We start from the raw sequence: 11,287 nt of genomic DNA, 5'->3' as shown, positions 1-11,287 counted from the left end.
ACTTAAATTACCTCAATAGCATAAGGTACACATTGAAACCAGCAATCCAATCAGCATCTTGGCATTGCTTAATTGGCCACATGAATGCTGACAGAAATTTGGTTCTCTCTTCAAACTAGAAATCAACGTTATTTTTGCTCGGCAAAGTATATGTGGTAAACAGAAATTTGTTTATTTATCTGGGTATTTCCCTTTAAGAAAACTAATATTTATGTCTTAGTCAAGAAAATAATCTTTTTAGTCCGGTACAAAATGTTCCCTTTAATTAAATTAAAGTGTCTCCACTCCCATGGGATGGATGCCTCGTTAAACCTCCTGGGTGCAGATTGCTTGCCTCCATCTCACCCCGGAATGGTAAAGAGCTTTACATCACATCTGCCCACAGTGCCAAATTAATCACCAAATAAATTAAGCAACGGGGTAATCTTCGGTTGTGAGTCAAGAAAATGACTTGTACAAGAAATAAACTGCAACAGAAAGAAACCTACCTGGGAAGCGTTAACAAAACCAGCAGCACTGGGTTGGGGGGGTTGTGTGTTTGTAGGAGAGTTGATGAACAAGATGCCAAGCTTCTGGAATTGATCTTGGATCAGAGTGGGTGCAGATATATCCCCCCCATCATCTGTCAGTGCAGTCACTGGGTTTTGCCTTCCCAGGAGAGCAGCACCTCAGCAAACAGTGCAACCAGCACTGGAACAACAAATTACAGGGGGGAAATCTTCCAGGAATATTTCCCTCTAAATCTGTAGCCTCCTGCCTCTCTCATTACTTCCAGCACAAATGCTTTCTGGAATTGCTTATCTTCTGCTGCCCTTTAGTCTTTTTAAACCACATGGACTGAGGGGATCTCATGGCCAGAATAATTCCCATTTTTCCTTCAGCAACTCATTAGCATAGCAAATCACTGACTGTGCACAGTTACAGCTCCAAGGAGGAATAATAGTTCCACCTACAAGAAAAATATTCTCAGAACTGATGTCAACTGCTTATATCTGTATCCATGTCATTCCTAAGAAAACAGATTTCAAGGCACAGGTCAGTGAAAGGGAGGGAGGATCTGGTGCTTCCAGTACAGAGCTGAGAATCCCAGAATCACTGAGGTTGGAAAACACCTCCCAGAGCTTTCAAGCCCAACCTCTGCCCAATCCCCACCTTGTCCCCTAGCCCAGAGCACTGAGTGCCACGTCCAGCTGTTCCCTGGACACCTCCAGGGATGGGGACTCCACCACCTCCCTGGCCCATCCCAATGCCTGACAACCCTATTTGTGAAGAAATTCCTCCTGATGTCCAACCTAAAAGAAGTCAAAGGGAATGAGATTATGGCAAAAGACCAGCTTCCACATGAGAAGAATGAAGCCAGGGTGTCAACCAAGTTACTGGTGTCCAACCTAAACCTTGTGTTAGTCACAGGTGAGAGCTCCAGTGGAACCATCCAGGGTGTATTTCCCACCCTGCCCTGTCTGGCCGTGGCCAAAAAGTGCACGAGCAGGGGTGTAAAAAGGTTATCCAGTGTCCCCTGATAGTGTTTGGGGCTTTAGGACTTCCTGAGGCACGTGGGACTCCCAGGTATGGATGCTTCCCACTCTGGCTCCATGTACTGGTGTAAGGTGGTCAAGTCACCCCTTGGGTTTGAAATCCTGAGGGAGAGGACTGAGAAGAAATCATCCACTGCTGATAGACACCCCTGGGCTTAGCAGGGAGCCAGATCCTGCTGGAACACGAGGAGTTTGCTCTGGGACACATGGAATGCTGAGCCCCTGGATCCAGCTGTTTGCACTTCCTTTGGAATACAGCAGCAACCTGCCCCGTGCTCTGAGCTGGAGTCAGTCCCTGCCTGGGCACCAGCACAGCTACAGGTATTTCAGGAATATCAGCACCAATCACCTCCAGCATTCAAAGCCCTTGAAGATTCACTAAGGTCTGAAGGTGTGAGGAGGGAGTTTCGGGATCACCATTCCAACTTCGGACCAGAAATCCAACCCCAGTTCCTTTTCGGTCACATCCCACACCTTGTTGGATCTTCCCGTTACAACCCCTCCTTCAAACGGCTCTTTGGTGAACCTGGGAGCCAAAAACTTCCCATAAAACCTCAATCAGCTCTTCGTGTTTGTACTGCAAACTGCCACGGGGTTTGCACAACAGCAAAGGCAAAATTTGGCTGTAATAAACAAGATGTTGTGTCTTAAACAGCCAGAATCCCTCCAGGAAGCTGTAAAAACACTCGGTCTCCCAGATCAGCTCTATTAAGTGTGACCGAATAAAAAATAAATACTGCTTAGAATATTTGTTAGCTAAGAAATATTTGCCTGTGGAGAAAATATTCCAAGTGTAATCCCGTAAATGTGAGATACTAATTTTCTTCACACTTCAGCAGTCTGAGGGAACACAGGGCCTGCCATCCCCTCAGTAACTAATGAAAGGCAAGTTATTTGTGTAGCCTGGGGACCTTACAAATAGATTGGATTTTATTTTTATTTTTTTTTCAGAAGAAAAGGGAGATTTCTGTTTCTCTGGCTGTTTCATTTTAATTTTTGCAATTTTTAGCAAGAGCACCTTGAGCTGGGGATGACTGACTGTAGTTTGTCTAAAGCTAGATAAATGTGTGCTTTATGACCCTTCTCCCACCACCAGCATTGCATTTTAATGCCAGCATTACCCTTCATCTCGGCGACAGCTGAAATTGGGGCTTGCTAACAGCTCCAGAGAAGGAAAAAGAGTGATGGGATGAGTATAAATAGCTTTATTTTCCTGTATACACCTGTTTTGGAGGGACCAGGCACCATGAAAGGAACTGCTTTTTGGGAAACTCAGAATTTATACCCAGGTTCTGGTTCTTTCAGTAGCAGCAGACGACAGAGACAAAACTTTTCGTGCTTGCAGAGCTGTGTGTCCTCAGAAATCCGTAGAACCAAACCCAAAACTCCCTGTGACCCTGAGAACTTGCCTGTTGAGGGCTCTGCAGAAACAAAGAGGCCACAGCACACTCAAACCCACCCCAAAGAGTCCTCCCTGCACAGGAAACAGCTCCCAGCCATTCCCACTTCCCCCCACAGCAGGAGGGAGCAGAGGAAAAAGCCACAGCCTCAGACAGAGTTAAAAAGCTCTTGGCCAAAGAGATGAACCATGAGCCAAGGTGTGTCAGAGCAGGACATTGCTGACCTCCTGGAGGATTTAATTCTGTGGGATCAGAGGCCTCTGTGGAAGGACTTTGCCCAATGGCCTCGAGAAATTTTCAGCAAAAACAAATGACCTGGTGAAATCGTGTTGCACGGGGTGTTGGAGGTTGCTTTGGTAGCATCAAGTGCTTTGCAGAAGGATGGTCACAGCCCCTCTCTAGCCAGTGTTTCCTCCTGCTCTGAGGCTTTTCAAACACTACCTGATGCTTTCTCATCTTCCCTTTTCCAAAACAGGCAGCGGAGAGTCCTTAATCCACCAACCCAACACACACAAATCACTGCACAGTCGTGTCTGTTTAAAAGAAAACACCAGTTCTTACAAGAACATCCTTGCATGTCAAACTCCAATTGCAGTTTTGAATGAGAGGACATTTATGCAGATCATATAATTTAGCAACACCACCAGTCTCACCACGTGCTGCCCTCTTTGAAGTTTAAAGCCTTTCCCTCTTGTCCTGCAAGGGCACGGAGGGATAGGACAAGGGGAAATGGCTTTAACCTGAAAGGGGGTGGATTTGGATTAGATATTGGGAAGAAATCCTTCCCTGTGAGGGTGGGGAGGCCCTGGCACAGGTTGCCCAGAGAAGCTGTGGCTGCCCCTGGATCCCTGGAAGTGTCCAAGGCCAGGTTGGACGGGACTTGGAGCAACCTGGGCTGGTGGAAGGTGTCCCTGCCCATGGCAGGGGGTGGCACTGGATGGGCTTTATGTCCCTTCCAACCCAAACCATTCTATGATTTTCCTCTTGAGAGGCAATGCAGAAGCTTGCATGGTTGCATGTGACCCAGGTAACACTCTGACTGAAACACTGCCCCTCTGGCACAGGTAACCCCATCAGAGGGTGAACAGCCCTCAGCTGTGAACATCTTTGTAATTGGACCTTCTGCTCTGCTCCTGTCACAGAATTAACATGCTCTTTGTAGACAAAAAAGACCAGAATTCATATATTCACTAGACCAGCTTGCAGTATTTCCCCTTTCAGTTGTGCCAGGAGCAACTTAGCTCAGTCAATCTGAGTTCAGGAGTCACTGTGAAGCTGCAAACAGCCACCACACCAGCGGTCACTGGGGTAGGAAAAGCTTCACACCATGTTCTGCAGCTCTGGCACAGCTATTTATAGCCTCTGTGCAGTGGCTACTGTAAGGATTTGGGATTACATGTGATGTTTATAGTCCTGGATCAAGATAAAGATACGCTGGGAGCAGCTGGAAACTGCATTTCCAGTTTGTCTGCGTCCAGTAATTAAAATTCCAGCACATTATCCTTTGTAATTTATGTTCCAGCGTTCTGGAGGGATACTATATATGGACTGTGCTTTGCTGTGATGGTCTCGAGGCACAGGCAGGACAAGCCTCACTGGCAGGACAACTGTTATAGCTGGAAAAATTAGAAAAGCTTTGCTGGTTGTTAGTTGTTGGGGTTTTTTTTAACTTTTGCTGCTTCTGCAGAGTTCAGACAAATTTGCACCCAAAAAACTCCCCTCACTGCTCTTATTACCCCAATTACTGCTACTTATAAATCCTGTCCAGACTGAAGCACCAGAAATAAAGATGTTTCTGTTATTTATTGTCAATCCCACCTCTCCCCTTGTTTCTCCAGAGAAGGAACATGTTTAGCCCAAAGACAACACCTTCAGGTGGGTGTAAGGTCGAGAGGAGAGAGGAGAAACTGTCTTGATCTCTGTGACTGCAGCGAGCAGGACAAGGGCTTAAAACGAACAGGGATGATTCCAGTTGGAAATCAGGACTAATTTTCTGATTGCAGGAATAGTTAAGCCCGTGTGTGATCAGAGACCTGCAAGGACAAGGAGCATTTGGGGCGGAAGGGACCTTAAAGATCACCTCGTTCCACCTCCTGCTGCTATCCCAGGTTGCTCCAAGCCCCGTCCAGCCTGGCCTTGGACACTTGCAGGGATGAGGCAGCCACAGCTTCTCTGGGCAACCTGTGCCAGCTGGACCTGATTTGGGGCACTGGGGCAACAACTGAGAGATTCCTCATGAAATTCATGGAAACAGATGCAACTCCAGCATTTTGCACTCAGGGTGAAGCAAGACACAAGGACTGCTGCGAGTTACTGCTGTCTTGAGCTTTCCAGGTAGATGGAAAATTACTCACTCTAAACATTTCTCCCAGATAATCGTGAATATCTCATTAAAACATTCAACTCAGAACATTATAAAGCTGAGGGGAATCATGGATGTTCTTTTGCACACGTATTGGGTGGGCACTGAAACTGTTTGCAGCAGAAAACTGAGGTACCTGCAAGGAAGATAAGACATGAGGGAAGGGCTGGAGCTGTGCCAGGGCAGGGTCAGGTTGGATCTCAGGAAAAGATTCTCCCCCCCAGAGTGTGGTTGGGCATTGACCAGGCTCCCCAGGGCAGTGGGCACGGCCCCAAGGCTGCCAGAGCTCCAGGAGGGTTTGGATGATCCTCTCAGGAACAGGATGGGATTGTTGGGGTGTCTGTGCAGGGCCAGGAGTTGGACTGGATGATCCTTGTGGATCCCTCCCAGCTCAGGATATTCTGTGAAGATAAGATCACTCACCTCCACAACCAGACTCAGGAAATCCTCAGAAAAACACCAGTTCTAAAACAATAATAAATAAGGTAAAAAGCAACAAAATAAGTGAGGCTACTTAGAGTAAACCTGCCAGAAGTTTGAGAAGTTGATTTAATGGGCTGTATTTTAAAGGGCACAGTTTAATCATAGTCATTTTTATGAAGGGAAAAAGCTTTGGTTCACTCCATTTGTTTCTGTCAAATCCACTGTACCTCTTCATGGTGATGGAATAAATGGTATTTAGTGAAGCTGCTAAAGCAGCCCCGTGTATTGAATTAACCCCACACCGTGCTCAGGAACACGTCAGATCCTGCTCCAGCAGAGCACGTCAAATCACTGTAGATTTGGGGTTATTTCTTGCCTGCTCCAAAATCCAAAGTGCTCCATAAGAGCACTGGGCTGAGCAGTTGTTTTGTTACCTGAACAGCAGCACTGATGAGGGGGAAAAGGCACAGCAACGTGAGGTGACAGCACTGAAGTGCTTCCTGCCCTCTCTCTGGGTTTTAGTTTACGACACTGAACCTGCTGGACTGGGTCAGGGTTCTCCCCCCGTGCTCAGGGAGGGAAAGGACATGACCTTTAGTGCTTGGTTTAGATGGAGCTGATGATCTCAGTGAAGATCCAGCCAGCACTCAGGTCAGCACGGAGTTCTGAGGTCCCTCAGCTCCCACAGACACGAGTGACAGTGACAGAAGCCACCACGTTCTGCAGAATCTCAGCAAGAAAAGGGGAAGTACCACCTGTCCAAAATCAGCTCCAAGTCAAACCACCATAAAGCAGGAAGGGGATCTCTCCATCCAGAGTTCAGACACAACAGCTGCTGAATTGGATGTGGGAATATTTTAAAAGCATTATCCCTGTCTCCAGGAGGATCTTCCAGCTCTGATGCGCTATCCCAAGAGGGCATCACTATCATGAACCACAGCAAAGCTCCAAACTCTTTTTTCATGACATTCCTAAACTGTTTGCTCCACCCTGATTCATTTTAGGAAACCGATAAGACAGCTGTGAAAATACACCATGGAAAGCACTCTCACATTACAAACCTGCTGGCAGAATTTGCACTATTATTTTCCCTCCCAAGGGAATAAAGATTGTTGTTTATCCCACTTTTCAGAAGGCCTATGAACCAAAATGTAACCTGCTCCTCATTCCCACCACTGGCATTGCTCAGTAGGTGTGGACTGATGGAACATTTTGGCTCGTGAATCGGCGAAGCAGCTGCCTCTGAAACATGTGTGGGCTACACTGAAGAGTTTTTCTTATTATGAAAGGGGTGTGGGTCCTTCCTTTCATGAAAAGGCTCATCATTGTCACTGTTCTCTTCAGCATCTACTGTCACCACCACTGCACTTGTCATCTGACAGCTCCCTGTCAGCAGGAGATAGCTCTGGGTCTGCAGAGCTCGGGTTCTCACCCCCCTGCAGCACTGGGAACACTTAAAGCCAGTTTTTTTCCAGAATTGTGTATCCTAAAGGCAGGAAAACAACCAAGCTGCAGTTTGCTGGGCCTGTTAACACTGTTGTGTTTGTACACCCTCCCCACATGCTCCTGGTGCTGCTGGCAGTGCCATCGTGCTGGGGGTGATTCCCAGCCCAGCACTGCCCGGGGTTCAGTGACAGATCCCTCTGCTGCAGACATTGGCACCCTGGGATGTGGCACAGGAATCCCAGAACCTCCTGGGTTGGAAAGGACCCACAAGGATTCAGCAAAGCCCAACTCCTGGCCCTGCACAGGCCACATTAACAATCCCACCCTGTTCTCAGTGTTGTCCAAATGCTCCCTGAGCCCTGGCAGCCTTGGGGCCGTGCCCACTGCCCTGGGAATCTGAATCTTCAGGACAAGTGACACTACAGACATCCTGGAGCTGAATTTACAGTGTTGGAAATGATGCTTTGATGTTAAAGCTCCTTTGGAAGGATTTCCTCACTTCCAGTCATCCCAGCTGGCTGTGAGCACTCACTGTCCCAGTCCTTGCCCCTCTCACCTCTGTTCCTGCACGGATACTTCACAGCAGCCCACGCTCCCGAGCCATTCCTTCCTCTTGGTGCAGATGTGATGCCTGCAGCCTGGCCCTGCAGCTGGGAACCAGAGTTTGGAAACGGACTTACAACTTAACCAGGAACCCTGGAGAGCTACAGATTGTTTCTGCTGCCACCAGACTCCCCGTGTGCTTCTGGCAAAGGATCCAGGAACATCTCCCACTTATCTGCACTGAAACGCATCCTGGGATGGGCAGGATGGGAAGGGCTCTCTGTCACACCACTAAGGCCCTTCCACTACTATTTTAGCCAGAAGCAGAGTGAGAGAAATGTTTGCCTGAAGTACATGTATCCCTCAGGATGCCAAAAAATATGGGATGTTGTTTCTGAATCACAGAATCACAGAACATCCTGAATTGGAAGGGATCCACAAGGATCATCCAGTCCAACCCATGGCCCTGCACAGGACACCCCAACAATCCCACCCTGTGCCTGAGATCATTGTCCAAACACTCCCTGAGCTCTGATCAAGGTCTGATCCCTGTGTCATCTTGCAGGGATCCTGAGAATTTGGGGATTGGCTGCTGAGGTGGAAGAGGTGCACTAGGGGTGCTCTGCTGCTTTGTCCCTGGGAAGGATCTCCATGTGCAAGTCTCTCTGGGAATGCTGCTGCTTTCCTCAGCATCCCATCCCAGCTGCTTCTGAAGTCCACAGAGGGCTGTGAGGGAGTGGAAGCAGTGACAGTGTGGCTCGTGCCTCTCAGGAGCCTTTCTGGAGGTTTCTTCCTTCCCCAAGAGTGATGTGCCAGACCAAACCACCCGGTACACAACCAGTGACTGCCTGGCACTCCAGAAGGAGCTGAAGCCTGGAGAATTCAGGCCACCCTGGGAGCCCTTCAGCTCATGCCTAGAGCTTTCTCGTGCCGTTTTTCCATCATGAATATCTGTTGTGTAACAGCAGATGCTTTGCAGTTAATTTTTTTTTTTTTTAAGGTAAGTCATATTTGAACGGAATCAAAAATAAGCAGGAGCTAAAATATCTGCAGTGCTGGGGCTGTGCCAAACACCCACAGATTCTGTACCCTGTACTCAAGCCTTGTCAAGTAGCTCAGCACATCTTTATTCTAATCATTTACTTTCATTTCATGCCTACCAGAGAATTGTCCTGATTACTCAAGCAAAGCACAGCAAGAAAAGCAGAGAAAACATTTGGTCAGCTTTGGGCTCCTGATGCTGCTGGTGGAGCTCGAGCTTCCACAGCCCCTTCCAGTGAAAGATTTCGGGGTGTGTGCAGTGATCACGCAGCTCCTGACACTTCTTCCACTGAATCTTTTCACTCAGTGATCAGATAAGTCCAAGAAGATAGGCAGCAAGAGCTGCTGAAGGTTACAGAATGACTTGAGCAGCTGAGAAAGGCCAGGGGGTTGTAACTCTTTGGGCAGTGCAATTCCAGACAGGGCTTTGAGTCTTCAACCATTTACTGTCCTCACCCTGACCATGGACGTCCTGGGGGGGACAGCTCTGCATCCCTGCACAGACAGTGTTTGGTTATGTGATAAAATCACAGATTCATGGAATTTCTAAGGTTGGAAAAGACCTTTAAGCTCATCAAGTCCAACCATCAGTTCAGCATCACCACCATACCATGTGCTCAAGTGCTACATCCACTTGTTTTTGAACACTTCCAGGGATGGTGGCTCCACCACTGCCCTGGGCAGTCCATTCAAACGTTTTGCAACCCCTTCCATGAAAATATTTTCTCTAATAACTAATCTAAACCTCCCCTGGCACAACTTGAAGCTGTTTCCTCTTGTTGTGTCAAAGGCAAAGGCACTCAGGCCGCATTATAAAAATGAGCTTTGTAGAACACTCATCTCACACACCCAAAGGAGCACAGAGGGACATGGGCAGGCAGAGCCCCAGGGACCTAATGAGGGGAACAGGGCCCCCAGCCCTGTCCTGCTCCTTGGCCACACCTGGAAAAGGAGCTGCAGCATCCTTGGCTGTTGGGTGAGGGGATTTGGAGACCTCACCACCAGCATCGGGTCCCTGCAGCCTTCTGCTCACATTCCCAGGGGACCAGCATCACCATGGGAACATTTCTGAAGTCGTTAGAAAGAGTTCAGAAATCACTGTGCTAATGAGAATGGGCACAGAGCGTGAGGAGGCTCCATCTAATGAAATCAGGTCTTCAGGAAACTTAATCATTAACAGAAGCCTGTGTGTTGTGAAGAGCTGAAGGGACTACTTCATTCCTGTCATCCAAACTGAGGGATCCACCAGTACTCCCTGGGCCATTTTCAGTGTGTAAAAACTGAACTGAACCAAAACCCCACATGGCTCCAGCACAATGCTGTGACCAAGGATGGTCGCTGCACCTACAGCGAGGGTTGCTACACGGGATGTTGAGAAGGCATTAAAAGTAAGTCCTCTGGCAGAGCCAGGGGAAAAAGAAGATGGCAAATTAAAAAAAAAAGGTGGCAAAACCCCCCTAAAAGCCCCCAAGCAATGACAACAGCACCCTCCAGCTCTCAGCACAGCCACAGCCCTGGGGACTCCTGCTGTTGTAGCAGCAGGACCTGGTGCAGCTGAAGCTCTTTATTCCCCTTGGAGCTTCCTAATAATCTCTCTGCTGCAGTAACCACTCTAAACTCGTGAAAATATCAAAATGGAATACCTTCCTCCCCTGCCTTTAATGCACTGGGGCATCAGCTCTTGTGCCCAGAGCAGCAGCTGGAGGGGAGAGACTGAACTTGGGTTTGCTCCTCTCCTGACCAAGAGCACATCAAAAATGCTCCCCTGGAGGAGGCTCTGCAAGTGGAGCTGCTCTTTGTATCCGCTCCAGTTTGGAATTCAGAATGTTTCTATCCTCAGTCTCCATGGCAGAAGGTCATAATACTTTTTCCAGCTCTCCTTTTGGAGCAAGGATCCCGCTCAGCAGCAACAGCCCCTCGCAGGGAACACCATCAACTTCTTGCTTGGGTTCATTGCTTTTATAATTTTGTGCTGTTGGATAATTCTTTCTGTTTAAGACTTTAGGAGCAAGTTTAAGGAGACAGACATGAAGCTTTTTACAAGAAAGACTTTTAAGAAAGAACTAACTAGCTAGTGGAGGCAGTGCAGCCCCAAGGATGGCAACAGCAGAGAGCAGAGGAGCCAACATTTTCAGAAGTGTTCTGTATTTACCTCTTCTCCTGATGTCAACACAGTGGGCAGAGTTTTTCCCCCAGGGTTAAGAATGAGTCTTGAGAATTCAGGTAGGAGATCAGGAGGGTCCAGAGCTCTGTAAGGATGAGCTAACACACACACTCTACAGGTTTATAAAAACTGACTGCATGCACAAAGTGTATAAAGAGTTTGCCTTGATTTTCAAGCCCATATGGCACCAGGACACTTCTCCCAGAGGTGTAGAAACACTCATCCAGGGGCATTCTGGGCTCTCAGATTTACCAGGAAGCTTTCAAGTTGAGCCTGAATACTGAGAGTCACTGTAAAGGGCATGAGGGAACAATAGCACAGAGGCAGCAAAGTTGGGCAAAGCATGAAACACAGTAAAAGTGAGTTTTAAGGA

General features: G+C 47.9%; 1 long non-coding RNA gene across 2 annotated transcripts; it reads right to left on the bottom strand.

The window, feature by feature from the left end:
* Window positions 1-2,891: 2,891 nt before the first annotated feature.
* Window positions 2,892-10,540, bottom strand: LOC108506383. Of its 2 annotated transcripts, XR_001877756.1 has the most exons (5): window positions 10,394-10,540; window positions 7,723-7,816; window positions 5,721-5,762; window positions 3,251-3,468; window positions 2,892-2,956 (listed from the first exon to the last, which is right to left on the bottom strand). It is a non-coding gene; the product is annotated as an uncharacterized LOC108506383 (long non-coding RNA). The 2 variants fall into 2 exon arrangements; XR_001877757.1 differs by lacking the exon at window positions 5,721-5,762.
* Between the last annotated feature and the right edge of the window lie 747 nt (window positions 10,541-11,287).

Source organism: Lepidothrix coronata, unplaced genomic scaffold (assembly GCF_001604755.1).
Source record: "Lepidothrix coronata isolate B3197 unplaced genomic scaffold, Lepidothrix_coronata-1.0 Scaffold213, whole genome shotgun sequence".
NCBI classification, from domain to species: Eukaryota; Metazoa; Chordata; class Aves; order Passeriformes; family Pipridae; genus Lepidothrix; species Lepidothrix coronata.
Note: the sequence above shows the minus strand (reverse complement) of the source record. Positions and strands in the feature narration are given on the sequence as shown.